The sequence below is a fragment of the Podarcis bocagei genome (assembly GCF_964188305.1).
Source record: "Podarcis bocagei genome assembly, chromosome: 7".
NCBI lineage: Eukaryota > Metazoa > Chordata > Lepidosauria > Squamata > Lacertidae > Podarcis > Podarcis bocagei.
Window position 1 is genome coordinate 56,652,430 of NC_138132.1, and position 24,947 is coordinate 56,677,376.

At 42.9% G+C, this 24,947-nt stretch overlaps 2 protein-coding genes across 2 annotated transcripts in view; one reads left to right on the forward strand and one right to left on the reverse strand.

Moving 5' to 3' along the window:
* LOC308591485 (tigger transposable element-derived protein 1-like) overlaps positions 1 to 19,320 on the reverse strand; it is a gene marked incomplete at its 3' end in the record, with an annotated part of 500,687 nt that extends 481,367 nt beyond the window's left edge. Inside the window, exon 1 of the mRNA XM_081202249.1 lies at positions 19,083 to 19,320. The remainder of the gene's footprint in view (positions 1 to 19,082) is intronic.
* CDH13 (cadherin 13) overlaps positions 1 to 24,947 on the forward strand; it is a 715,034-nt gene that overhangs the window by 42,458 nt on the left and 647,629 nt on the right. The window lies entirely within an intron of this gene.

Below are 24,947 nucleotides of genomic sequence, written 5' to 3' on the forward strand. Positions count from 1 at the left end.
ATTTGTAAGTAGTTTCCTGTGTGCTCTGGTTATATGGGTTTCTTGTAAGCAAATCAAATCCAGTTGTTCTCTTTTCAAAATATGAAATACTTGGCATCTCCTCAAAGGCATGTTCAGCCCATTACAATTCCAACTAAGGAATTGCAGGGCCATCTTGTTATTTTTCTGTTACTCCTCCAACCGCTCCAAGTTTTTGCTCTTCCTCTGATGGTGCTGAGTCAAGTCCATAGGATAAATTAAGAATATCTATTGCTCTCCTTTGTTCTGCAAGTGGGTCCACCGTTCCCTTCTGTAAATCCTCTTGATTTCTTTCCAGGAATCTTTCTTTGTCTTGTATGGTCTTTATTTTCACCTTCTTTCCCTTATAGTCAAAAGACAGCCCTTGTGGGAACTCCCACCTGAAAGGGATGGTGTTCTTCTTCAGCAGGTAGACCAAATCCTTGTAAAAGGTTCTCAGCTCCAAGATGTGTTTAGGGATATCTTTAAAAATCTGTATAGATGAGTTTTCAATTTGCAAGGCCCTTCCGTAGTGTAATTTTAGTATTTTGTCTCTTTCTTCCCTCGATCTAAGGGTGATCAAACAGTCCCTCGGGGTCTTTCTGTTCTGTCTTCTGCCCAGTCTGAATGCTGTTATTATTTTAATTTCTTCATCCTCCAAGTCTTCCCAGAAATCAGCAAACTCTTGTGTTAAAAACTCCACTAGATTTTCTCCTTCGTTCTCGGGAATCAGTCTTAATTTCAGATTTCTTTCCTTTCTCTGTAAGTCCCACAAAGCCAGAGTTGTATCATGTTCATAAACTTTTTTAGCAATCGGTTGCAGATTCTGTTGAGTCTCTCCAGCAATGGTTCTGGCTTCCTCTGCAATCTTACGTGTCGCGGAATTTTCTTGAACGAGCTTGTTTATAGATTCTGTATTTAAGTCTAATCTTGCTGTTAGCTCTGTTAATTTCTGTGTATTTTCTGTACTCTGCTTCGTCAAGTTCTCCAAAGACTGATTTATCTTGAGAAGCGCTTGTGTCACTGACTCCATGGAAGCAGCTGTCACTTTTTCTTGTCCTGTTGTTCCTGTAGGAGTTGCACCAGTAATTGAGCCTCTTTTTTGTTGTTGTTGTTGCTGATATTGTTGTTGCTTGGCCTTAGCTCTTGTGGTTATCTCTTCCGCTGAGCCACTCATGTCCCAAGGTCGTTCCCAGGGAAGCAATCCCCTAATGGAAAATTCCACAGTCCTAGGCTTTACAACTGTTACTTTAGCCCTCTAGGGGGAGCAGACCAAAAAAATAAGTAGAGACGAAGAAGTTTAAAAACAAGTATAAACAAGTATATCAGGAGGCTTGTAAAAGTCTTTTAGAACACTTTTTCCAGTAGATACAGTTCCAACATACTCCAGTAAACTGCAACAACAGAGTCCAAAAACTTTGTATCAGCAGAAACTTCAACTATGTAACTTTCCCCGGAGTTAAAGACAGTTCAGTGCTTCACTATCTTGTTTGGCAGTCTGCTTCAGGGCAGTGAGGCAGCAGAAGGGTTTTTTCTTTATTAAATAGATCATGCAGTTCTTAATATCCTTCCCCCCCCCGCCCTGCTTGCTAGAGGGGAGGTCTAGGTTCAATGTCAGGTTTAAATAGTCAAAGAAAAAAGAAAGGTCTCTTGCGGATGCAGCTTTAAAGTTCCGTTGCTTTAGCTGTCATGCAGTCAGGGGAAGGCAGACTTCCTTAATTTTTTACCTTCCCCGTTTTCAGCCAAATTTTCTTTTAAAGGGTTCCAAATAGCGTTCAATCTTACTCACAGGTTTTTTCCAGTCCAAATTTACAGGAAGGAATCGGCGCTCTCCGTCAATGGCAACGCGGCTTCACCCTGCGGGCTGGGTAGCGACTCTCAGCACCGCGCTCTCCCGATGCCGTTCCGTAGCCTTTAAAAAGGCTCTTTCTGCGGTAAAGGGGGGGCGCTTCTGGTGCCCACCGAGTCTCCGTGTTCACAGGCTTCAGCGCCTGTGATTTTAGGGGTCCCCCGCTTGCCGTAGCGGGTCAGACCCGAACTCGCAGGGCAGTCCTCCTCCGGAGCTTCGGAAAGAGGACCGCCATTAACGCTGGCGCCGACCGGAAGTGCTCATTCTCTCCAGGAACATCCAATTACCAACCTGAGTGGATTAAGTCTGGGGCCTGAACAGTCTGAGAAGTTGGCACTTGCAGTTCCATGGCTTACCACATGAGGCAGGCAAGCATAGATCCAGCAGTTTTCAGTAGTGGTTTTTTTAAAAAAGAGTGTATCCAGTTACTTACATAGACACATATCTTTCCCCTTAAAAATAAAACTACCGGTAAATGTAATTTTTTTAAAAAATATGCTTTTGGGAGTCTGCCAATGGAAAAGTTTGCTCTCTCTTTCTCTAAAGACTAAGGTAACACTGGTGTATTTATCTCTCCCTCTCTCTCCCTCTCTCTCTCTCTCTCTCTCTCTCTCTCTCTCTCTCTCTCCCCCTCCTTACTTCTGTTTGGTAAACTAGAAATGAACTCAAAACAAAAAACCAAAATAAATAAATAACAATACAGGCGGTTGTAAATATTTACCAGTCTTGTGAGACATAACTTCTCAGGTAAGGCACTATATCTGTGGCTTTCCAAATACCAGCCCGGGTTACAGGTGTTCAAACAATCTGTGTGGGGAGCACTGCAAAATCAAATCAAGCACTATATTTAGCTAATTGTCAAGGAGAGAAGGCGAATCGGTGCTACCCTCCCATTCCTTTATAGTTATGTTGTTTTGCAAGCTGGGCTCCATATGCTTCTAATTGACATACAAAGGGAAGTGTGTGTGCGCCTGCTCGTTAATTTGCAGAAACCAAATATTTTGTCATCCCCCTGAAACTATCTGAGATCCATTTTGAAGCAACCTATAATTAGACTTCTGCTATTTGTGAAGTGAGGGAGGATGTCCTGGCTTTGACTCAGTCAGCTGAATGAAAGCGGGGCGGGGGGAGGAAGATAATGATGATTCCCTACCTCTAGGCAAACAGCTATTGGCTTGCACCATTTAACTTTGTGATTACTCTGACAGCAGCAGTACACTGGGGCAGAGGACATTGAAGAAGCAGTAAAAACACTCAGTTGTGCAGGAGCACATGGTTAGAAACTAATGATTCCAGCTTTATGGAAGGTAGATTGCAGGCTGTGGCATATTGGTCATATTCAATATGGTTATGAGTTTTTCTATAACTGGACCAGAACTAAGGCTAGTGAGTTCCACATTTCCTGGAGGATTTGTAGCATTTCTGTCTTTTATTGCAGGGGTCACCAACATTTTTTGCCCAATTTGGAATTGTGTGAAAGTACGATGGGCGCCAGTCACAAAATGGATGCTGTGGAACATGTCATGACACACAAAATGGCTGCTTGGGGGGGGTGTTGTAGTACAATTACTGCCACAGAAAAAGATACAGTTTAAGTAGTGTAATAGTGCTTTAAATGTATGGCACAGATGTGGCCTCTCTCTTGGCTTTTTCGTGTGTTTCTATACAGAGTCTTAATATTGAAAATGGATCACTGAGATATTGTAAACAAGTCTGGCAGCAGAGAGAGAGAGAGAGATTTCCCCCCAAAAGGGGTCAATCTTGATTAGGCAAGGGGTGGTGGTAAATAAGGAGCCCCATCAACACTATATATCTTAAACTGTATCATAACACTGTACACAGTCCTAGCTTCCCCCAAAGATTACTGGGAACTGAAGTTTGCTAAGAGTGCTGAGAGTTGTTGAGATCACTGTTTCCAATGTGCTTTAATAATCAATCCCTATTCACAGAGAACATTGGGAATTGGAGCTCTGTGAGGGGAATAGGGAACCATTAACCGCTCTAAGCACCCTAAGCAAACTGAAGTTCCCAGAATTCTTTGGGGGAAGCCAGGACTGTTTAAAGTACTATTGCAGAGCTTCAAATCTGTGATATGAATGTGACCTGTGTTTGCACCAGTGTTCTGCACTGAATTTTGTGCAGAAAAATAAAGCTCTTTGAGCAGCAAACTGTTTTCACTGCTCCATTCCTGTATTTATTTAATGTTATTATTTATTCATTAAATTTGTGTCCCACCCTTCCTCCCATAGGAGCCCAGAGAAACAAACAAGTGATAAGACAATTTTACAAACACCTTAAACACACCTCTTTAACAATAATTTATTTCAACAAAGATGCGGACTAGGAAATATCTCAGCTTAGAAGGCGGAAGACTTCAGCAGATGTTGAAAAGACAACAGAGACGGTGCCTGCCTAATATTCAAGGGGAGGCCATTCTAAAGAGCAGGTGCTACAACACTAAAGACCCAGTTCCTACAGCATGTGGAATAAACCTCCTGATAAGATGATTTCTGCAGGAGGCCTCCCACCGGCAGAGCACAGTGATTGATTGGCTATACAGTGGTACCTCGGGTTAAGTATTTAATTCATTCCGGAGGTCTGTTCTTAACCTGAAACTGTTCTTAACCTGAAGCACCACTTTAGCTAATGGGGCCTCCTGCTGCCGGCGCGCCACCAGAGCACAATTTCTGTTCTTATCCTGAAGCAAAGTTCTTAACCCGAGGTAATATTTCTGGGTTAGCAGAGTCTGTAACCTGAAGCGTATGTAACCTGAAGCATATGTAACCTGAGGTACCACTGTATAAGAGGTGAGACAGTTTTTCACAACTTTAGCTCATTTTAATACCCCCGCCCCACAATGATTCTGAGGCTGCTGGGAATTGTAGTAGTGCAAGAGTATCTACAAAGAGTCTACACTGCAAACAGATCAAATCTACAGTGCATGGAAACTGGGTTGATGAATGCAAATACAGTACTAGAAATAAAAAAGTATCTGTATAGGAATGTGGCTTTTATTGTGAGGTGCATTCAGGAATTATTACTGTTTTTGTATTCAAATAACCCTGCTCCCCATTCTGAGTGGGAAAATCTGTAGGGGGTGTTCTTTGTGCATCTGGCTGAATGTACTTAGAAGAAGCTTCCTCGTGATGGGAACCCCTGCGGCTCCACTGCTTTCTCCATGAGATATTTGAGCACATTAATCATAATGCCTGAATCAGTCTTCTGTCTGTGAAGCACCTGCAAAATCAATGTAGAAATTCATATACATGAAATTCCGTTCAGCCAAGGAGCTGAGAAAGGAGGTACACTGAATTATTCCATTGCTGACTTTGGCTCAATAGCACATTGGGAGCATAGCTTATACTGCAGTGCACCCAGCCATTGATGATCAAAAGAGGTGCTTGCATACCCAATCCAAAGCAGGTCACTGGGCCACTACTTCCATTGTCCATGCTGTCAGAGATGGAGTCCAACACCTTCGGATGGAGTCGGATGTAGTCCTCAGTGCACAAGCTGCTTCTACAGCACAGAGTACTAACCACTATACGATCACGGCCAGTGCACAAGCTGCTTCCAATGGGATTTTAATGTAATCGCATACTGAATTGTGGCAACGGGAGATTTACACAGACACTTCTGTAAAACTACCCTTCTTTTCACTAGACTTGAATGTCAGGATGTCTCTAAGACATAAATGTCAGGAATAATCTGATCGATGCCCTACCTCATTAAGGGAACCAGCTCAATTAACTTGGCAGTCACTTCTTCAGATGAATTTAACATTTGGCCATCAGATGTGCACATTATTGGGCCATGAAAGGATATCAGGTGTGGTGGGGCAGTCCTAAATTTTCTAACAAATCAAGCCCTCAGGGATTTCCCTTGGGAGAAGTGTGTATTGCAACAAATCCAGCTGGAGGAGGATTATCTACTAAGCAAATATATGCAAATGTTTGCATATTTTCAGCTTTCTTTGACATATAATTGGAATGGCCTTAGTATATAAAGCTGGAAGGAAAGTACTGTCCAAGACGACATGGAAAAAATAAAATAAAATTGTGAAGATTCTTGAAAACCTACTGAATAGCACAAAACACAATTCTGCTTTCTTGGACTTGCCTGGCAGGCAGAGCAGAATGTGTGTCCCTAAGAACAGATGGGCCTCTTCTCAGAAACAAGACTTCCTTCCAAGTAACAGCAAACATTCTGTACTGCAGGCTTCCAGGAGGCATCTGTCACCATTGGAAGCAGGATTCTGGGCTAGATGGACCTTTGGTTGGATCCAGCAGTGCTGTCCGATCCAGCAGAATGCCAAAAGAACTTCTCAAAATGGATTGAAGAATGATAGTGGCTCAGCGGTAGAGCAGCTGCTCTGCATTTAGAAGGTCCTGGGGTATCTCCAGGTAAGGATGAGAGAAACCTGGAACCCTGGAGAACAACTTCCACTCAGTGCAGACAATACTGAGCTAGATGGATCAATAACAGGCAGCTGCTACTGTGCTACTGTGATGATGCAAGAAAATGACAGCACAGTTGAATGGGAGAGATTGAATGTCATGTTGAGGCAATTATTCTGTTCAGACAAGTGTTTTGATTTATGAGATGGTGTGATTTTCTCATCTCCTTCCCACTGTCCCAGGGTTTCTTCCAGCTCCCTCCCCAACCAATTTTAGAAAAGACACAAGGAGGAAGAAGAGAGGAGAAAGCCCTGTTGCACAAACATAAGTCCTTGCACAGAGGCTTCTACTGATGGGATTCATTATTTAAATCACACAGTGCAATACATGTACTCTTGGAGAGGAAGGGTAGCACATAAATTCAATTATTAATTAATAGGGGCAGATTGGGGAGTGAGCAATCCTAATTTCATGTTGACACTGATAGGGTAACGGAACCTAGCTTTGTTCCTCTGGCTTCCTAAGGAGGTAAATAGTATATACAGGATTGTAGCCAACTTTTACTAAGAGTAGACCCAGTGGGTTGTAACCAGTGATAGTCATACTCTCAGTATAAAGCTAAATATCAGCGATACTAGCTCTACCTGTTAGCATTACAAATCTTATAAAGGAATACAGCCAATTTTTGAGAAAAGGGTGTAAATGACTAAGCTTCTCAACAAAATTTCCTCTTCCTGGCCACCACCCTTAAAAATATTAAGTCATCCCAGCATGACCAAATCCAAATCTACCATGCTTTGAAGAATGCAACAATTTTTTCATCTTGGCAGTTTTCCTCAAGTATTCATTGATTTCATGGTGGCATCAATAAACATTGGGTGTATAGAAATTTTGGTTGGTGGATAATATGAAGAATATTTTCAAAGTCCTCAGCTTGGACTAGGATACCTAGAAGATAACCTTCCTCAGTACAGACCAGATTGATCTTTAAGACCTGCTGTGGACCTTCTCTGTTTTAGCACTCACCCTCTGGATTGCCGTCCCTTGTGTAACTTGTGAGGTACAGATAGTAATGCTATTTAAATGCCTCTTAAATAAATGGATTCTTACTCTTCATTTCCCACCCCCTTTCTTCTACACTGCTCAGTTTTATTTCTCGTATGCAGTTGTGCTTTCTTCTCTTTTTTGTTTATTGAATGTTGTGTTTTTATTGTTTTTGCTGTATTTTTATGTAAACCTCTTAGAGGTTTTTAAACAGCACAAAAACTAGTATAGGAATAACTTTGCAACATGTTAACTCTTTGGAACCACCACAATCATCATTGTTTTGCATTATTTTTATTTTAACCTTTTTGCTGCATTCAGCAGTCTGCAATCTCATCAAGGCTTTGTCATATTCAAGGTGACATATAATGAAATGCATGTGATATTTATATACTTTTGAGCACTACAAATCCAAGGCTGCAATGTCACCAAGAGCAAAATAAGCAGGTGGTCAATATCAAATTTCACAAGCCATCAATTAGCCCAGTAACTATCAGATACTAAGACCACTGGACATACCATTACTTAAACAATTGTTGAATATCACATATTGAAATCAAATTCACACAAGGCTGCATGCAACTAAGCCATATCCAAAGCAAAGACTTAAGTTAGGCATGTGCATTGATATCAGTGGACTGAGTGTGTCTTCACCAACCTAATGCCCTCCAGATATTTTGGACTACCACTTTCTATGTTGTCTTCTATGATGGCCAAATTGCTTGGGGCTGCTGACAGTTTTAGTTCAAAACATCTGGTGGGCACCAGGTTGAGAAAGGCTGGCTTAGTTGGATAAACCCCACAGAATACTCTGACCAGCTCCTCCATTCAAAACCCATAGAATTTAATAGGGTTTTCAATGAGAACATGCTTTGAGGATCATTGCTTCTCAGTTTAAAGGCTGCTGGTTTGAAATGGCATCTCCAAACTTCACACCCCACAACATTTAAAATATTAATGGCAGTTCTTTGGCATGTTGTTCCCTGTTTGGAACTGAAGCTATTGCTCTTTAGCTGACAGTCTGGAGCCAACATGATTAACAATCAGGAACAGACATCATGGCTCATACCAGTCTGTTGTTTGTTTCAGAGCTTTGAGAGCACATGCTCAAATGCAAGACTCTTTGTTGGAGGATAATGGAAGTTGGGTGCAATCAATATAACATTTCTGTTATTACAAATGAAATTTCTCACCCAGTTTCTTGAAAGTTTTCATCCTCTTTGAAAGAACCTTACATTTTTCAACCTCATCATTGCAGCACTTGATAATTTCCTCAAAGCTTTGGTCAGTGTGGGGTTGAGCTTAGCATCTCCTTGCAAGGATGGCCATGGGTGGTATGTATTACTCTTTCTATTAAATATTTCTCTATCTACCTGTGCTTCCCAAATTGAAAAATCCCCATGGAAGAAGCAACCCTATGTTCTTTGCCTCTGAGCTTTGATGGAAGCATGGGAAGACAGGGAAACCCAGCACCTGAGATTGGTGTGCTTGTGCATTTTGTGTTCAAGGGAAGTTCTACCATTTATCTTTTAAATCTCTCTGCGCTAATTCCTTTAAAGGAAATAGACTTCATTTATTCATTTTTATATAAATGTCATGTGTACAGAAGGCACTCTCCCCACCCCCCTATGATTACAGGGAACCCTAGCTGAGGTTCTCACGGTTTTTCTGCAAGAATTATGGGTACCAAGAAAGGCTACAGAGTACAAACAAGGGAGAGATGATTTGCAGATTGAAAGAAGCAACATTCACAAACATATATTGGTCACCTGGAGAGTAAGGCAAGCACAACACAAAACATGCACCCCACACATGAGGCGTTTTGGTTTTTTTTTACAAGGAATGGGTGAATCTGCCAATTTCAGTTTCTCATTTTTCCAACCATAAATTCAGTTCTCCACATTTTCAAATCAGTTTGCATTTTAAAAAATAAATAAGCCTCATGAAAAGTTTAGTGCAGATTCCTCCTAATATACACATTTTTTGTATGCACTTTTGCCTAGTGTACACGTTTATGCACAGCAATTCTCCAAAGATATGGGCATGTTATTTTCATTCATGCATACATTTTTATGTACACCTAACAAAAATGCATGCATACACATTACTTGGCTGCAGAATTTAGAGCTGCAAAATTTGGAGAAGTGCACACTGTGAAGGGTGGTTGTCTTTTGGTTTGCATATTGTTTTGGAAAGTGAAACTTCAGTAAGTTTGCCTGTAAATGTGAACTGAATCAAATTTCTCCATCAACTTGAGGTTTCACCAAATTTGTTCTCTCTACTTTGATAATTTTGCATGTTGTTTCTTCCGAATGCAGTTGGCATGGGTGGGCATTGCCATGGCTCCATCCTCCTGGCGGCAGCATCCCTGCCTCTTGCCTGGAAAGGGCAGGGGAGCAGTGCAGGACAGAAGAGGAGGGCAGTTGTGCTACTGGGGCTGAGGGAATTCTACAATTGGCTTTCCTGTTATTGGCAGGATGTCTTTGTGGAATCATCCCACCGTACCCATGAAAATTTCACCCCAACATTTTCTGCCAGTTTGAAATGGCAGTTCCAAACCTCACACTCCACAACATGCAATTTCTTTTCTCATTAATTGGAGAATAATGAAAAGTTTTTATCACAACATCTTTCTCTCTATATATAATAAAAATGTAATAATGTCATCACGCAGGCCTCATTGGAGAATCTGTAGTGCTCCATCACCGTCTTGGATTCGTATGAAGTCAGAGTACAGGATCTATCGCAAGACTCTTCATCTTCACGCTCACTCTCTCAAACCCTTTTTTTCTGCCACAGACTAACATAGCTACCCATCTGAAAGTCAACTTTCCAAGATAACTAAACAAGTGACACCTTCAACAAAATGTTGCTGTGCAGTGATCCTGTTCAGATTTCCAGCAAATCAGCCATCACCTTTTCCAGCACACTCCTCCACTCCTCTCACTCCCACCCAGTGCTCCACCTCACCACCAAACAAGCACTGAGTATGCCCAGCCCTCATTTTCTTTTATGTAGCCAATCTTATTTATACACATTGTTCTACCTACAACATGAGAGTCCTGGGGCAGCAATGCTGAAGAGAAGTACAGCCAGCGGATGATGAGCCACTAGGAGGCTTCACCCTCTGCCTCCCAGGAAGAACATTGTGACAAGTGGAGAACAACCCTATCTCATTCAGAAACCAAAGAGGAAGCAACTGCAGGCAGCTTGCTTCACCATTTCCTGCTAGAAAGCACACTTTGAAACTAAGAAGTACCATAGTACCTTGGTTTTATTTTCCCCTTCTCCCTCTCAGCCCCTTTTCCTTTTGTGCCATGTCTTCAAAGCTTGATGCCAAGCATTGTCTTATTTATTATCATTGTACACTGCCTTGGGAACCCTTTTCAACTGAAGAGCAAAGTAAGAACCATTCATATATTTAAACAAACTAAGCAGGATTTTCCCTTTCTTCTCCTCCCTTCCCCATCCCCTCCCTTTTCGTCTTTGGAAAATGAAAGCCACAAGTACATGCAAATGCACTCACCATTCTCTCCAGTAATGGACATGAAAAGCTCTTAAATATTACAGAATCTCCTCACCCTCCTCCCCTCATTTCAGGTTTATGCCTCTTTACTGTATGTGCACGGTGGCAACATTAATGGACCTTCACAAGATTGGAAAGCTTATCTATTTGCTCAGCTCCCTTAATGCTCATTGTTTGTCCACTGCTGCCCACATAATGTTTACTTATAGAATACCCTAATTAAACTGATGTAAGAGTGTGTGGGAGAGTGCTGTTAAAGTTAATGGGCCAGTGCTTTAAAACTCAAGGCACTTTTAGGGTCATACATATAGTATATTGAAATGTGTTTTAAGTTCATCGGGTGTGTGTTTACAAGCATGTTGGTGTTAGGCATGTTTTGAGCAACAAATCTTTTGACTAAAAAACCTGCAACAGGGTGCCAAGCATACTTTATGGATGTATTAACCCCCCCCCACAAAAAAAACCTGGAATCCATTGGTATAAAATTGTCTTTGATAATCCTGCTTTAATTCCAGAGGCAATTGCCTGTAATTCTAGCTATCCATAGCTCCCCCAAAGTGATAGTGCCGTAATTAAGCACCATTAAAATTTAATGCCTGGGCTTTAACTGCTGCTTTCCTGAATTGCTACCTCATAACCCTAATGATGTGGGAGGGCGTGACACTAAATAAACTATTATTAAGTCCCTGATGTGGAAACTAACTCACCAACTATCTCTATCATTCTGTTGTTTGGGAATAATTACTGAGAAAATTATATACCGTGACGTGGCGTGGAGCTCTGGAATGGTTCTTTGGTTCACATACTGAGGTCAGGTGGTTGCTGCAGAAGAGAAACGGAAAACTGGGACGTGGCAGCCCCAGCTTGTGGTGACGTGGTAGCATTCAACCCTTGCCGCCAGATTTCAGAATTCAGCTTGCATTGGGGTGCATTTAAAAACCAAACCACAGCAATAAGCTTGCTTAGCATCAGCATGTGACCACTTTGGACAACTGCTAGGACTCTTGGTGCAGAACCCAGCACTGACACCAGACCCTCCACCTTTTCCAGTGCTCAAATCAGCTTTGCTCTCTGGCATGAAGTTGACTGATGGCAGGCAGTTCCCATTTGCCTTAATGGATGCACCTCCACTGCTGCAGAGCTTCTTCTGAAAAGGCAAAGCATTTTGGGCATAATGGTTCAAGTCACAAAGCTAACCTTGGGCCACTCACTGTCTCTCAGTCTAACTTACTTCACAGGGTTGTTGTGAAGATAAAATGGGGGAGGAGAACCCTATGTTGAGCTCCATAGGGGGGAAAGGTGGTATATAAGTGTAATAAATTAAATTAAATACTTTTTTGTAAAGGGGGGCAGTTTTTTTCTCTTTAATATTCATTGCTCAGTCAAATACCTCAATATATCTTTGGCCATTCCTTTCCCATCCCCAGTATGTCTTCTGAGGCTTGTTTCATTTTTGATTTGCCATTAAGATCTTTGTTCTAAAGGGAAATCACCTGCTTAAACTTGCTCAATTCATCGCCACCAAGAAAAAAATCAATCATTATGAAGACTAGGACTCTGTGGCTGCCTAGCTGATGTAGCTTCTTAAGCATATGCTAACTTGCATGTCACTGTTGCTTAAACAGTCACTCTGTGTTGAACATTTTCACCAAACGCACACTAGACATCCTTGTAATGACTAACACTGTGTACAAATCAAGACATGTTCAACAGATGAAGACAGAACTTGAATTTCAGAGTGCTGTTATGGGCCCAAGTCAAATGTGTTACTGATATGGAACAAGGCTAAATTGGAAGAAGTAAAAAGATGTGCCAATGAGTTGCTCATACAATAAGGAATGATGGGCTATAGCAGCAGAATCAATGGGTCATTTTTTGAGCCAAAATGGCAGGTTGTTGGATATAGAGGGTACAGAAAGGCTTAGTCTTTGCCATGCTATCATGGCAGATGACCTGCTGAAAGTACTGCAGATACCAGATCTTACATTTTTATTTATATAAAGAGAAAGAGAGGTAATTATCATTCATTAAATTTATAATTTCCTATTCAGCTGGAAGCTTCCCATAGACAGACAGACAGACAGACAGACAGACAGACATCTAGTAGCCTCATACATAACGTTGCTCTGGAATTCTAAGAAACTCCCCAAAAGGTTTGTTTACAATATCTTAAGAGGTGTCCAAATGCATAACAAACAGACATTTTTCAAAATATATAGTAGATACTGTAAGAAAAACACTGGGGCCTAATTTGATTAGTAGACTGTCTGGCATCTGGTGGGTGGGGGCTTTTGTGTTGTGCTCTAGAATTGGCCCCTCCCTTCAGGTGTTCAGTTAAATTCAGTTAGAAAGGCCAACTGTCATTCTTGCCTCTTTATTGCCTCATGATGTTGTTTTAGTTTCTCTCAGATAGTATATTATTGTGTTACAATTTTATTTATTGTTGAAGCTTTGTTTCACATATATGTGAGCTGCTGAAAGAAATGGTGGAATATTTTAAACTTAGTGAGTGAGGGGATATTCTCAGTCTGACACAAGGATTGATTTTTTTTAAAAAAAAATCACCTCACCCTCCACATCAGATACAGCGCTCTCTCTCTCTCTCTCTCTCTCTCTCTCTCTCTCTCTCTCTCTCTCTCTCCCTCCTTATTCATATTACGCAGGTGCTTTCTTTGTACTGTTTCTCATGACTGTTAAAACTTCTAAGAGGAGTCCTCTTGTGGCTCAGCAATTGGGTGAGCAGCAGGAAGCAGAGAGTAGGAATAAACGGACAGCTCTATGGATGAAAAGATGTAGAAGCTGAGTCCCCCAAGGAGTACTGTGACCTCTGCTTTTTAACCTGGTGTTAGCACTGAGGTGATCAAGTTTGCTGATGATACTAAAGTGTTCAGGGTTATTAAAACAAAAAAGGGATCATGAAGAACTCCAAAAGGACCTCTACAAATGGTGTAAATGGGAAGTAAATTGGCAAATGTGAAGAAGTGTAAAGTGATGTGTGTTTGGGATAAAAAATATCCTTAATTTCACATAAATTCTCACGGGGTTTGAATAGATGGAGACTGACAAGGAGTGAGCCTTATGCTTCTAGTGGATAACTTGATGAAGATGCTGACCCAGTGTGTGGCAGCTGTGAAAAGCATGAATTTCATTCGAGGGATCATTAGGAAAGGAATTGAAAATAAAGCTGCCAATATCGCAATACCGTTGTACAAATTGATGCTGCAACTGCATTTAGAGTATTGTGTACAGTTTTTGATGCATCTTATCTATTTAACTTGCAAGCACAAAGTAGAAACCCCATCATGAAAAAGTAAAACAACCTCTGCTTGGTTATTTTCTTCACTCTCTGATTTCCTCTATGCTTATTTGTCAAACAACAAACTTGCAAGCCTTACTATCACTTGCAAAAGCAAGGAGGGTCTGTCTATAAAATGATTTCATGACTCCTCTTCCGAAAAAATATTGGAACTGGCTATCCTTGCACACACACCCCTTTTCTAAGGACTCATTTCAATTATAAAACTAAACCAACAGCCTACACTAAAGATACTATATAACCCACCTCAGAAAATCAGATGAGCTAAATTAAAACAATTTAAACAATTAAATACCCAATCGGCAGTTTTACTAAAAGCAGATTATTTTGGGGTTTATTTAATGTTTTCAGATTGATATCACACCAGTGAATGTGAGATGTCAAATGAAAGTTGAAGCTAAGGCGGTGAGAAAATGGGTCTCCCCAGTTTCATAGCCATAGCCAGTTTATTTATATATCACATTTTTCACAAACACATCTGTGCTTGAAGTGGTTCACATAAAAAACGTCTAAATATAGCAGTGCAATAATTACATAGAGAAGTATCATATCACTGCAATATTACACTAGAAAAATAACTCAGTTCATTTAAGATAAAAGTTCATTTGGAGAAAGTGGATAGAAAAAAAGTATCTTCCCCTCCCCCATAATCTATGCGTGGATCTACACACAGGGAAAAACATGCTATTAATAACTCATAAATTCAATCGTAATGAAAGATAAAAATGCCATGTAAAACTGCATAGAAAAGTTTTGTGCTCTACAGCGCCATCTGGTGCTGCATGTTCATAATGCATTCAAAGCACTGTTTATTTGACTAATGTAGCTGAGTCCTAGGACTCTTGAACATCCAATGAAGTGGAATGTTAAAAGATTCGGGGCAGATAAAAGAAAGGACTTATTCATGCAGTGCATAGTTAAACAATGGAACTTGCTCCCAGAGGAGGCAGTGGTGGCCACCAAGTTGGATGTCTTTCAGTGAGGGCTGGACAAATTCCTAGAGGACAAGGCTATCAATGGCTACTAGCCCTGATGGCTGTACTTCACTTCCACAGTCAGAGGCAGTATCCTTCCAGTTTCTGGAAACAACAGAAGGGCAGCATTCTCTTGTGGTCAGGTCTTTCTTGTGGGTTTCTCACAAGCATCTGGTTTGCCACTGTCAGAACAGGATGCTAGACTAGATGGGCCATTGGCCTGACCCATCAGACTCTTCCTAGGTTATTAATGCAAATCACAATTTAAGTGAGCACAAAATTCACCAATTGAATCTATCGTCCAGCATGCTGCTTCCCATAGTGGCCAATCAGAAGCTTCCAGGAAATCCACAAACAGGGCATGAAGGCAATTGCCATCTCCCATCAGGGTTCCCTAGCAACTGCTATTATGGGAAATACTGCCTCAAAAATACAGCCTGGTGTAACATTAATGCTTGTGCCATTACAGCAAGTGGCTCCCCAACACATATTTAGCCAAGGTCAGGGTGAGTGAATTTTGGGGGCCTTCAGAAATTTACTGATGAATACCAGTGAATATTTTACCACTCATTATGCTGCCACAAACTCATCAGAATCATAATCACTTTGGCACTCCACTGCTGATGCTAATTCTATCCAAAGAAACTTTGGGATGGGGGCATATTTGTGTCTCACCCCTTGATGGATTATCCCAAGAGGTAAAGGTGGTTTCCGAGCTGCTTAGCAAGCTCTGGAGTCCACATTACACAGCTGTCGTGTATCTCATTCCCCCCAAACTCACTGTAGCATTCAGAGGGGGCTGCCCTTATAAAAAAAAGTTTGGGACTAGCACAGAATGAATAATACCTTACGCAAAGTGAAACACAGCTATCCATCAAAATTCACAAGGCTCCAAACTTGTGGTGCACTTCTCCAAACCCCCCAAATGTGCATGTTACAGGAAATGATATATTAGTTAAAATAAAAAGCACTTTTAGAGGAGAGAGAGAGACTTCCTGGGACTTATCCTAAGGTAATGTTGGGAGGACCAATTATATTTCATTGTCTGGCCTGTCTTTAGTGATGCTGTGTGCTTCCTTGCCATAGAATATCTCTGAAATACAGACTGGGCTTATGGCACAGGGTCCATTGCACTTCTGATTTCAAGAGACGATGGAAACATCCCACTTGCACACAGCATAAATCTGGTAGGCTGAAATGGTTCCCAAAGGAAATCCTTTGCACAGGCTTTTAAAAAAAACAACTGTTCCTCAAATGAAAATGCTGCTTGGCTCTGTTCCCTGCTGATTGACCTCCCAAGGACAATTATGCATTATGGAAGGTGCTTTTTATCACATTTGTAACAGGTAAGTACTTTGCAATCCTTATCTCATTTAAGAACACAATAATGTTGTGAGCTAGGTCAACAACATTAACATTTATTATTATTTTTGTTGCTGTTAGTATTAGTATAACCTGGGACGCGGGTGGCACTGTGGTCTAAACCACTGAGCCTCTTGGGCTTGCCGATCAGAAGGTCAGCGGTTCGAATCCCCGTGGTGGGGTGAGCTCCCTTGCTCGGTCTCTGCTCCTGCCAACCTAGCAGTTCGGAAGCACACCCAAAAGTGCAAGTAGAGAAATAAGTACTGTTCAGGCGGGAAGGTAAACAGCATTTCTGTGCACTGCTCTGGTTTCGACAGAAGCGGCTCAGTCATGCTGGCCACATGACCCGGAAAAACTGTCTGCGGACAAATGCCAGCTCCCTCAGCCTGTAAGCGCTGTCCTTTACCTTTACCATTTTTAGTACAGTGGTGCCCCGCAAGACGAAATTAATTCGTTCCGCAAGTTTTGTTGTCTAGCGAATTTTTCGTCTTGCGAATCACGAAATCCCATAGGAATGCATTGAAAATCAATTAATGCGTTCCTATGGTCAAAAAAAGTCCAAACAAAGCCAAATTTGGTACAACAACAGTTTATTAACTGCTCTTTAAAGTCACACATACTGTAAAGAGCAGTTCAAAAATTGAAGGGAAAATAAATTAACTTTATAAACATGACAGAAAAACATTTAAAAATCAACAAATGTACAGTACATTTTCTAAGACTCTGGGGGACCACTCGAAGAAGGCTCCTCTTCCACTCTTTGCTTCTTGGTCAAGAACCTGTCCATAGTCTGCTGCTTCATCCGCCTTTTCAGCAGCTCCCTGAAAGGCGACATGACCCTCGTATCATAAAAGTTCCCAACGTCATGTGCCACGTGCTTCTCAGGGTGGTGTTGCTCTGCAAAAGTCTGCACCTCCTTCCACTTCAGGCAAATGCCCCTCAGTTTTTCGGAGGACAGCCGTTCCTCAGTTGCTTCCTCCTCTTCCAGTGAGGCCTGCTCCTGCGCAGCCTCTGCCTGCAGTTCGACCAGCTCCACGGTGGTCAGCTCGTCGTCGTGCTCCTCCACCAGCTCGCAGACGTCCTCCTCCGTGACCTCCAGGCCCATGGTCCTCCCCAAGGCAACAATGTCCTGCACCACTGTTGACTCTGGTGCATCAGAGTCACTTGGTGCCACACAGTCCGGCCACAGGCTGCGCCAAGCGCAATTCAAATTTCTCTGGCTGATCCCTTTCCAGGCCGTGGTGACCATCTTCAAGCAGGTGACGATGTCGAAGTGGTCCTTCCAGAATTCCCGCAGGGTGATGGTGGTGCAGTCAGTCACCTCGAAGCATCGCCTGAAAAGCTCCTTGGTGTAGAGTTTTTTGAAATTGGCGATGACCTGCTGATCCATCGGCTGGAGCAGTGGCGTGGTGTTAGGCGGCAGGAACATGATGTTGATGAAGCTGAACTCCTCCAACAAGTCCACCTCAAGGCCTTTAGGATGGGCAGGAGCATTGTCCATCATAAGCAAAGCCTTCAGCGGCAGGTCGTTGTCCAGCAGGTACTGCTTGACAGCAGGGCCAAAAGCAAGATTGACCCAGTCCACAAACAGCACACGTGTGACCCAAGCCTTGCTGTTGGATCGCCACATGACACTCAGCCGCTCCTTGTCGATCTTGTGTCTCTTGAAGGCCCGTGGGTTATCCGAGTGGTACACCAGCAGGGGCTTGATCTTCAGGTCGCCGCTTGCATTGGCACAGAAGAGCAGGGTCAGACGGTCCTTCATGGGCTTGTGGCCAGGCAACTTGGACTCCTCCTGAGTGATGAAAGTCCTTTTGGGCATCCTCTTCCAAAACAGCCCAGTCTCGTCGCAGTTGAAGACCTGCTGTGGAATGTAGCCCTCCGTCTTCACAACCTCTAGGAACTCCGCTGCAAAGTCTTCAGCCGCAGGAACATCAGAACTGGCAGCCTCTCCATGCCTGACCATGCTGTGGATGCCAGATCTTGTCTTGAACCGTTCAAACCAACCTCTGCTAGCCTTGAAGACTTCTGGCTCGGCTGAGGTTCCTGGCTGTTCCCGGATGAGGTCAGCGTGCAAGGCCTTGGCCTTCTCACAAATGACGGCCTCAGCCACTGTGTCCCCTGCACGCTGCTTCTCTTCTATCCAGATGAGCAGCAACTTCTCGACCTCCTCCAGAACAGCTGGGTGGTTCTTCACGATCCTGGTGACTCCCTTGGCTGCATCAGTCGCCAGGATCTTCTCCCTCATCTTCAGGATGGTCCCGATGGTTGATGGATTCCTCCCATACTCCCTGGCGATGTCCGTCACACGCATTCCGCCGTCGTGCTTCCGGATGATGTCCTTCTTCATTTCCAGCGTCACCTTCTCCTTCTTCCTCTCGCCGGCCACCGCAGCAGCAGTCTTCTTGGGTCCCATGGCAGCACAGCTCTTACCTTTGTAAACTCAGAAAAAGAAAAAAAAAATAAGTGATGTGCTTCAAATCCAAAAAATACAAAAGCACCCAGCCACCCACCACACAGAAATTAAAACCCAGAACCAAGGCCTTGAATCCCAAGCACCCCAACCCAAAATCCAAAATCCAAAACCCCCCCAAAAAGTTTTAAAAGTTCAACTTACCAAATGGATGCAAGAGAAGTTCTGGAAAAGCTTCAACAATCAATCACCGAAGTCTTCAGAAACCTCAAATGGCTGCAAAATAAGTTTTGGAAAAGCTTCAAAAATCACCAATGTCTTCAAAAACCTCAACTGCTCCCACAGACACCCACCCACCCACAACACAGAAATTGCAAACCCCTCCCCAACTGCTCCCCCAGCCCCTCCCCAACTGCTGCAAACCCCTCCCCAACTGTTCCCCCACCCAGACAAAAAAAAATTTCAAAAAATAACAACATGGTCCAATGGTCCCCAACTGTTCCTCCAGCCAGCCAGCACTCAGAAATTCAAACTCAGAAATTTTTTTTTGAAAAAAACAACCTTGCCCAATGGTCACAGAAAATCATAAAAATTCCCCCCCAAAACCCCACAAGCCCCCAGATTCCTGCAGAAACCTCCCCAACTGTTCCTCCAGCCAGCCAGCACTCAGAAATTCAAACTCAGAATTTTTTTTTTGAAAAAAAACAACCTTGCCCAATGGTCACAGAAAATCATAAAAATTCCCAAAAAAGGCCCACAAGCCCCCAGATTCCTGCAGAAACCTCCCCAACTGTTCCTCCAGCCAGCCAGCACTCAGAAATTCAAACTCAGAAAAATTTATTGAAAAAAAACAACCTTGTCCAATGGTCACAGAAAATCATAAAAATTCCCAAAAAAGGCCCACAAGCCCCCAGATTCCTGCAGAAACCTCCCCAACTGTTCCTCCAGCCAGCCAGCACTCAGAAATTCAAACTCAGAAAAAAAAATTGAAAAAAAACAACCTTGTCCAATGGTCACAGAAAATCATAAAAATTCCCAAAAAAGGCCCACAAGCCCCCAGATTATCGCAACCCCCCCACAACACCAAGTCCTTGAATCCCAAACACCCCAACCCAAAATCCAAAACCCCCCAAAAAAGTTTTAAAAGTTTAACTTACCAAATGGATGCAAGAGAAGTTCTGGAAAAGTTTTGGAAAAGCTTCAAAAGTGAGCAAAGTCTGAGAAAAGGCTACCAAACCACGTGCTAACAGTTGCTCCTCGAAGTCAAGTCGCAACTGCAGCTGTTCAAGCTAAGCACCCTTGGTTTTAACGGATTTTAGGCAAAGGAAACAAAGTCGCGAGACGTTTTCGTTTTGCGAAGCAAGCCCATAGGGAAATTCGTCTTGCGAGGCAAATCGAAAACGGAAAAACCTTTCGTCTAGCGAGTTTTTTGTCTTGTGAGGCATTCGTCTTGCGAGGTACCACTGTACTGGTATGAGTATGAGTGTTAGTGTTGGGACTACAGTGCTAAAGATAAACAAACTCAAGCCTCTGTGAAGGCCTTCCAGATTGTATGAGTGTGTTTATGATAAAGCGTGTTCTCCTTCATGGAGAGCACGTGTTGCGGTGGGGGCCAACAGGACACTCCAAAGTTGTGGGGCGGGCTAATTGATTGTTGGTCACTGTTGTGATTGGGCTTCTCTTGTTGTTGGGAAGAAGGTAATGTTGCTATTTGTTGACTGACAGCCAGAAATGCTAAAACTCCCTGCAGGAGGCGTAGAGCTTCCTCTTTTCGCCCCGTGCATCGGATTGCCCGTCTCTCCCCCCCCCCCCATATTTAGGGTTGTTCGCTTTGACCTTGCTATGCCTGTCGTGGGGTCGTCTGCTCTTGGGGCAGGGGCCCGGTAGGAATTTTGTCCATCTGGTTGATTGGCTGGGGCCATTTGGTTTTTGCCTACTGCGTAGCAAATTGTCACAACTTGTAAGGTTGCGGTTAGGCATTGGTTTATGGTTTGGTTGGTTGAGGGGCCTGGATTGGCTGTGCCTGCCCCTCTAATGCTGCTGCTGCACGGGTTTCCATTAAAGGAATACAGGGACTTACTATTACTTTTTCCCGAACCCTGTCAAGGGGCTAGGGCCACGCAAGAGCCCCTGGTTGCATTTAGGGAGGGCTGAGGGCAGGTTCCCTGCTCCGTTGTTACCCCCAAGTGTATTCCCCTTTTCTGACTTTCACAGTGTGCGGAATGTCAGTCTGTCCCCCACTGGGGGGCAGATAGTCACAACCAATGCCTAAGCAACCACTCACATTTTTGTATTTTAATAAAGTTGTGGCCAAAATTATGCCAAAAACCTTAAACAAAATTTCTGTGTGATGTGTGAGTTATTTGGGGTGGCCCTGGGGACCTTGACACGCACTATAACTCTGGGTGAGGAGCCTGTGGTTGAGGAATGGACTATGCTTTCAGTCACCTCTCTGTTCCATCCTGCGTACCATTCTGTGCTATTGTGGATGAATCCACAATGCTGATACACTCTTAACTTTTTCCTTCCTCAGCTGCTGTAAGGACACTCATTCCAATCACCAAACCCAGCAACACCTGTTCTGAGGTCCTCTGGGACCTTTGCTCTAGAAGGGTTTCTTCTCAAATGAAGCCTGCCTGTGCAGAGTGCAAGTCCTCTGGAGTGATATGCATGAATCCAATGAGCACATTGATAAATCAGTGGACAAAGGTGAAGTGGCTGATGTAAATATTATGCAAATGTGAGCAGCACACCACACAAAAGGTTAATTTCCAAAGTCACTGTGTGCGATGTGCACAGGAAAAGGACATTCATTTCCAGCCACACATAGCTTTGCGAAGTGGGTGGAAGACATTTGGATCAAGAAATGGATCAAGGGGGCAAACAAGGTGAAAGCTTTGCTTCCTTTTGAGGTAGGTTTGCATTTACTTGTTTGTCCCAGTTTTTGTGTTTGTTTGCAAAAGTAGTGTAAACTGGAGAGAGAGAGAGAGAGAGAGAGAGAGAGAGAGAGAGAGAGAGAGAGAGAGAGAATATTGAACACAGGTATATCTGGAAACTGAGACAATGGGACAGGAAATGTGATGGAGGGAAGCCATTTTTTTATATATATAGAAAAAAAAAACCTATTTGAAGAGATTAATTAGGTGGTTTATCTGCAGGCAAGCATCTAATGCACTTTTGTGGAGCAAAGCTTATGGTCATATCTCTGGAGATAAAAATAATTCTTAATACAAGCAAGTTTTGACAAGGAAGTTTGGAGATTATGGGTACTGTCAGACATTTTGGAAAAATAGTATTGTTTATGAAAATAATTATGGAAACTGGGGAACAATTGCCTTTTTTTTATTTTTTACTTATAGCTGTTTAGTTTGTCCTTACCTCAAAAGTATATGCAGCAATTTCCATGTTTATCCTAACAACTACCCTGTGAGTTAAATTTACTCTAACAGATGGTGATGAGTATAATGCCATCCTTGCGGTCAAGCAGAAACTTAATTATTTATGAGGATATTTAAAGAACCAACAGCTCATGATAACGTGGTGGTAAACACCAAATAACAATATCAGTTCATTAAAACATAAAAACTCATTTCTAGGAGCTGGGTTTTGTAGGGACAGGTTGTACTTTGAACAAAGGTGGTGTATAAATCAATAGAGGACTGTGCAAGAAGTATGTGTTTGTGCCAGAAGAGTTGACTAGGTAGAATGATGTCTTTACTCTCCAACTCTGCTGATCCAAAATGGCTGCATGGGTGTGAGACTGGCAGTGGCATCAAATCAGGAGAGTTCATAGGGGCTGCCCTGGCTATTCCTCTGCACTTCTTTAAACCTTCATTTCCCTTCTCCACCTCACCTACCCATGCTGTGATGATAGCCCAGCAATTATCATGCTGTTGTCATGCTGTATTTCACAGCGCCATCTGTCAGGTCACTTTCAGCTGGAGCAACTTTAGAGCTCTGTGTTCTGCAGAGCACAGCTTGAACCCTTGCTTCCAGGCTGAACCTTGTCCCTCCTTGCTTTGTCTTTCAGCCTGGTTGGGCCTTGCCTTCCCACACTGTATGGCATAGTACCCCCATTCCTTCTACTCTAACATAAATTGGGTAAGTAGACACCCATTGTCTGGCTTTCTAAGGAAGACATTGACCACATTTAATGAGTATGTTAAAGCCTGTTTTGGTTGTTGGTGTATAACTGTGAGAGTGGGGAAAGGCAGAATTAGAAGCAGTGCCCAAAACCAGAAGAACACCGGGCCAGAACAAAATGGTATCTTGTATCTATTCCTCTGTGCTCAGCTATTGTTCCTTTCCATGTACTAAATAAAGCACTGTAACATCATCTCTTTCTGGATGCTGAAGGATGCTTCAGGGAGCACAGAGGAAGAAGCCAAGAGCTCACCAGAGGAGCTAAGACATTCCCTTATTTCCCTGCTGAAATAGTCTCCTGACTGTGGGAGGCTTGTTATGTCTATGTTTCTCAGTTTACAGGTGGGTCCACTTTGAAGTTAGTAGCATGGCAGTTGGGGATTGTCCAAACTATCAGTCTTGGTTTCTCTCAATTTATCATTTTTTCAGATCATGAGTTCAGTTCTCCATATTGCCACATCAGTATAAAGATTGCTTCTTTTTAAGTCACCACAAGAAAGTTATCAAATGTTTAGTGTGCTTTTCTCCTAATCATATTTTTGCTTGCAATACACTTTATACAAGTAATTTAATCCTAATAGAATGCATTTGTGTTTTTCTTTTTCATTACAATGCATACTTTTATGAACACTTTCTCTAACATCTGCATTTCCATACAGATTATGAATTTGGCGAAATGTGAATGTCAAATTATGACTGGGTTTCAGTCCACATCTTGTTTCAGGAAGTAGATCTATAGGGTGTGTGCTTTTGTGTATGCATGCTTTATATGGAGTCAGATAGTCGGTCCATCTAGCTCAGTATTGTTGACAGTATTGAATGGCAGTAAGCTCTCCGGGATTTCAGAGAGGGATTTTCCTCAGCCCTACCTGGAGATGTGAGGAGTTGAACTTGGGACTCTCTGTGTGCAAAGTATGTGCTCTGCCTCTGGGCTATATTGGACTTACTTTCAGTGGCAGTTGTGTGTAACAAGAAATGTAGCTTGGCTTTAGGACATCAAAGATATTTAATCTCTGGCCCCCAACCCTGTCTTGGCCATTCTGTCACAAAGAAAGAGGTCTGTAGGAAAAGGTCAAAGCAAGGAAGGAAATCAGACTTTGAAATGTCTTCTAACACAGACCTCCAGTTTAGTAATAGTCTGTTTGTTTATACTCAGTGGGTCTATTGAGTATGGCTTAGTTGGACAACATCCAGAGTCCCTACATTAGAACATAAGAAGAGCCCTGCTGTGTCAGGTCAATGGCCCACCTACTCCAGCATCCTGTTCTCACAGTGGCCACCCAGTTGTCCGAGGGAAGCCTGCAATCAGGACCTGAGCACAAGAGCGCTTATCCCTCCTGCGGCTTCCAGAAACTGGAATTCAGAGGTATTACTGCCTCCAACCATGGAGGCAAACCTGTCATGGCTAAGTAGTCATTGATAGCCTCACCCTCCATGAATCAATAGTGTTAGTCTCTTGAGTCATTTTTAAGTGAGTATCTTCAAGTGGGTGAACTTCCCCATGTAACAAAAACTTGCTTCCTTATTTCGGTGCTGTGGATTAAACCACAGAGCCTAGGACTTGCCAATCAGAAGGTCGGCGGTTTGAATCCCCGTGACAGGGTGAGCTCCTGTTGTTCGGTCCCAGCTCCTGCCAACCTAGCAGTTCCAAAGCATGTAAAAGTGCAAGTATATAAATAGGTGCCACTCCGGCGGGAAGGTAAACGGCGTTTCCGTGCGCTGCTCTGGTTCGCCAGAAGCGGCTTAGTCATGCTGGCCACATGACCTGGAAGCTGTCCACCAGCTCCCTCGGCCAATAAAGCGAGATGAGCACTGCAACCCCGGAGTCGGCCATGACTGGACCTAATGGTCAGGGGTCCCTTTACTTATCTTCAAGTGGGTGAACTTCCCCATGTAAGAAAAACTTGCTTCCTTATTTCATTGTGC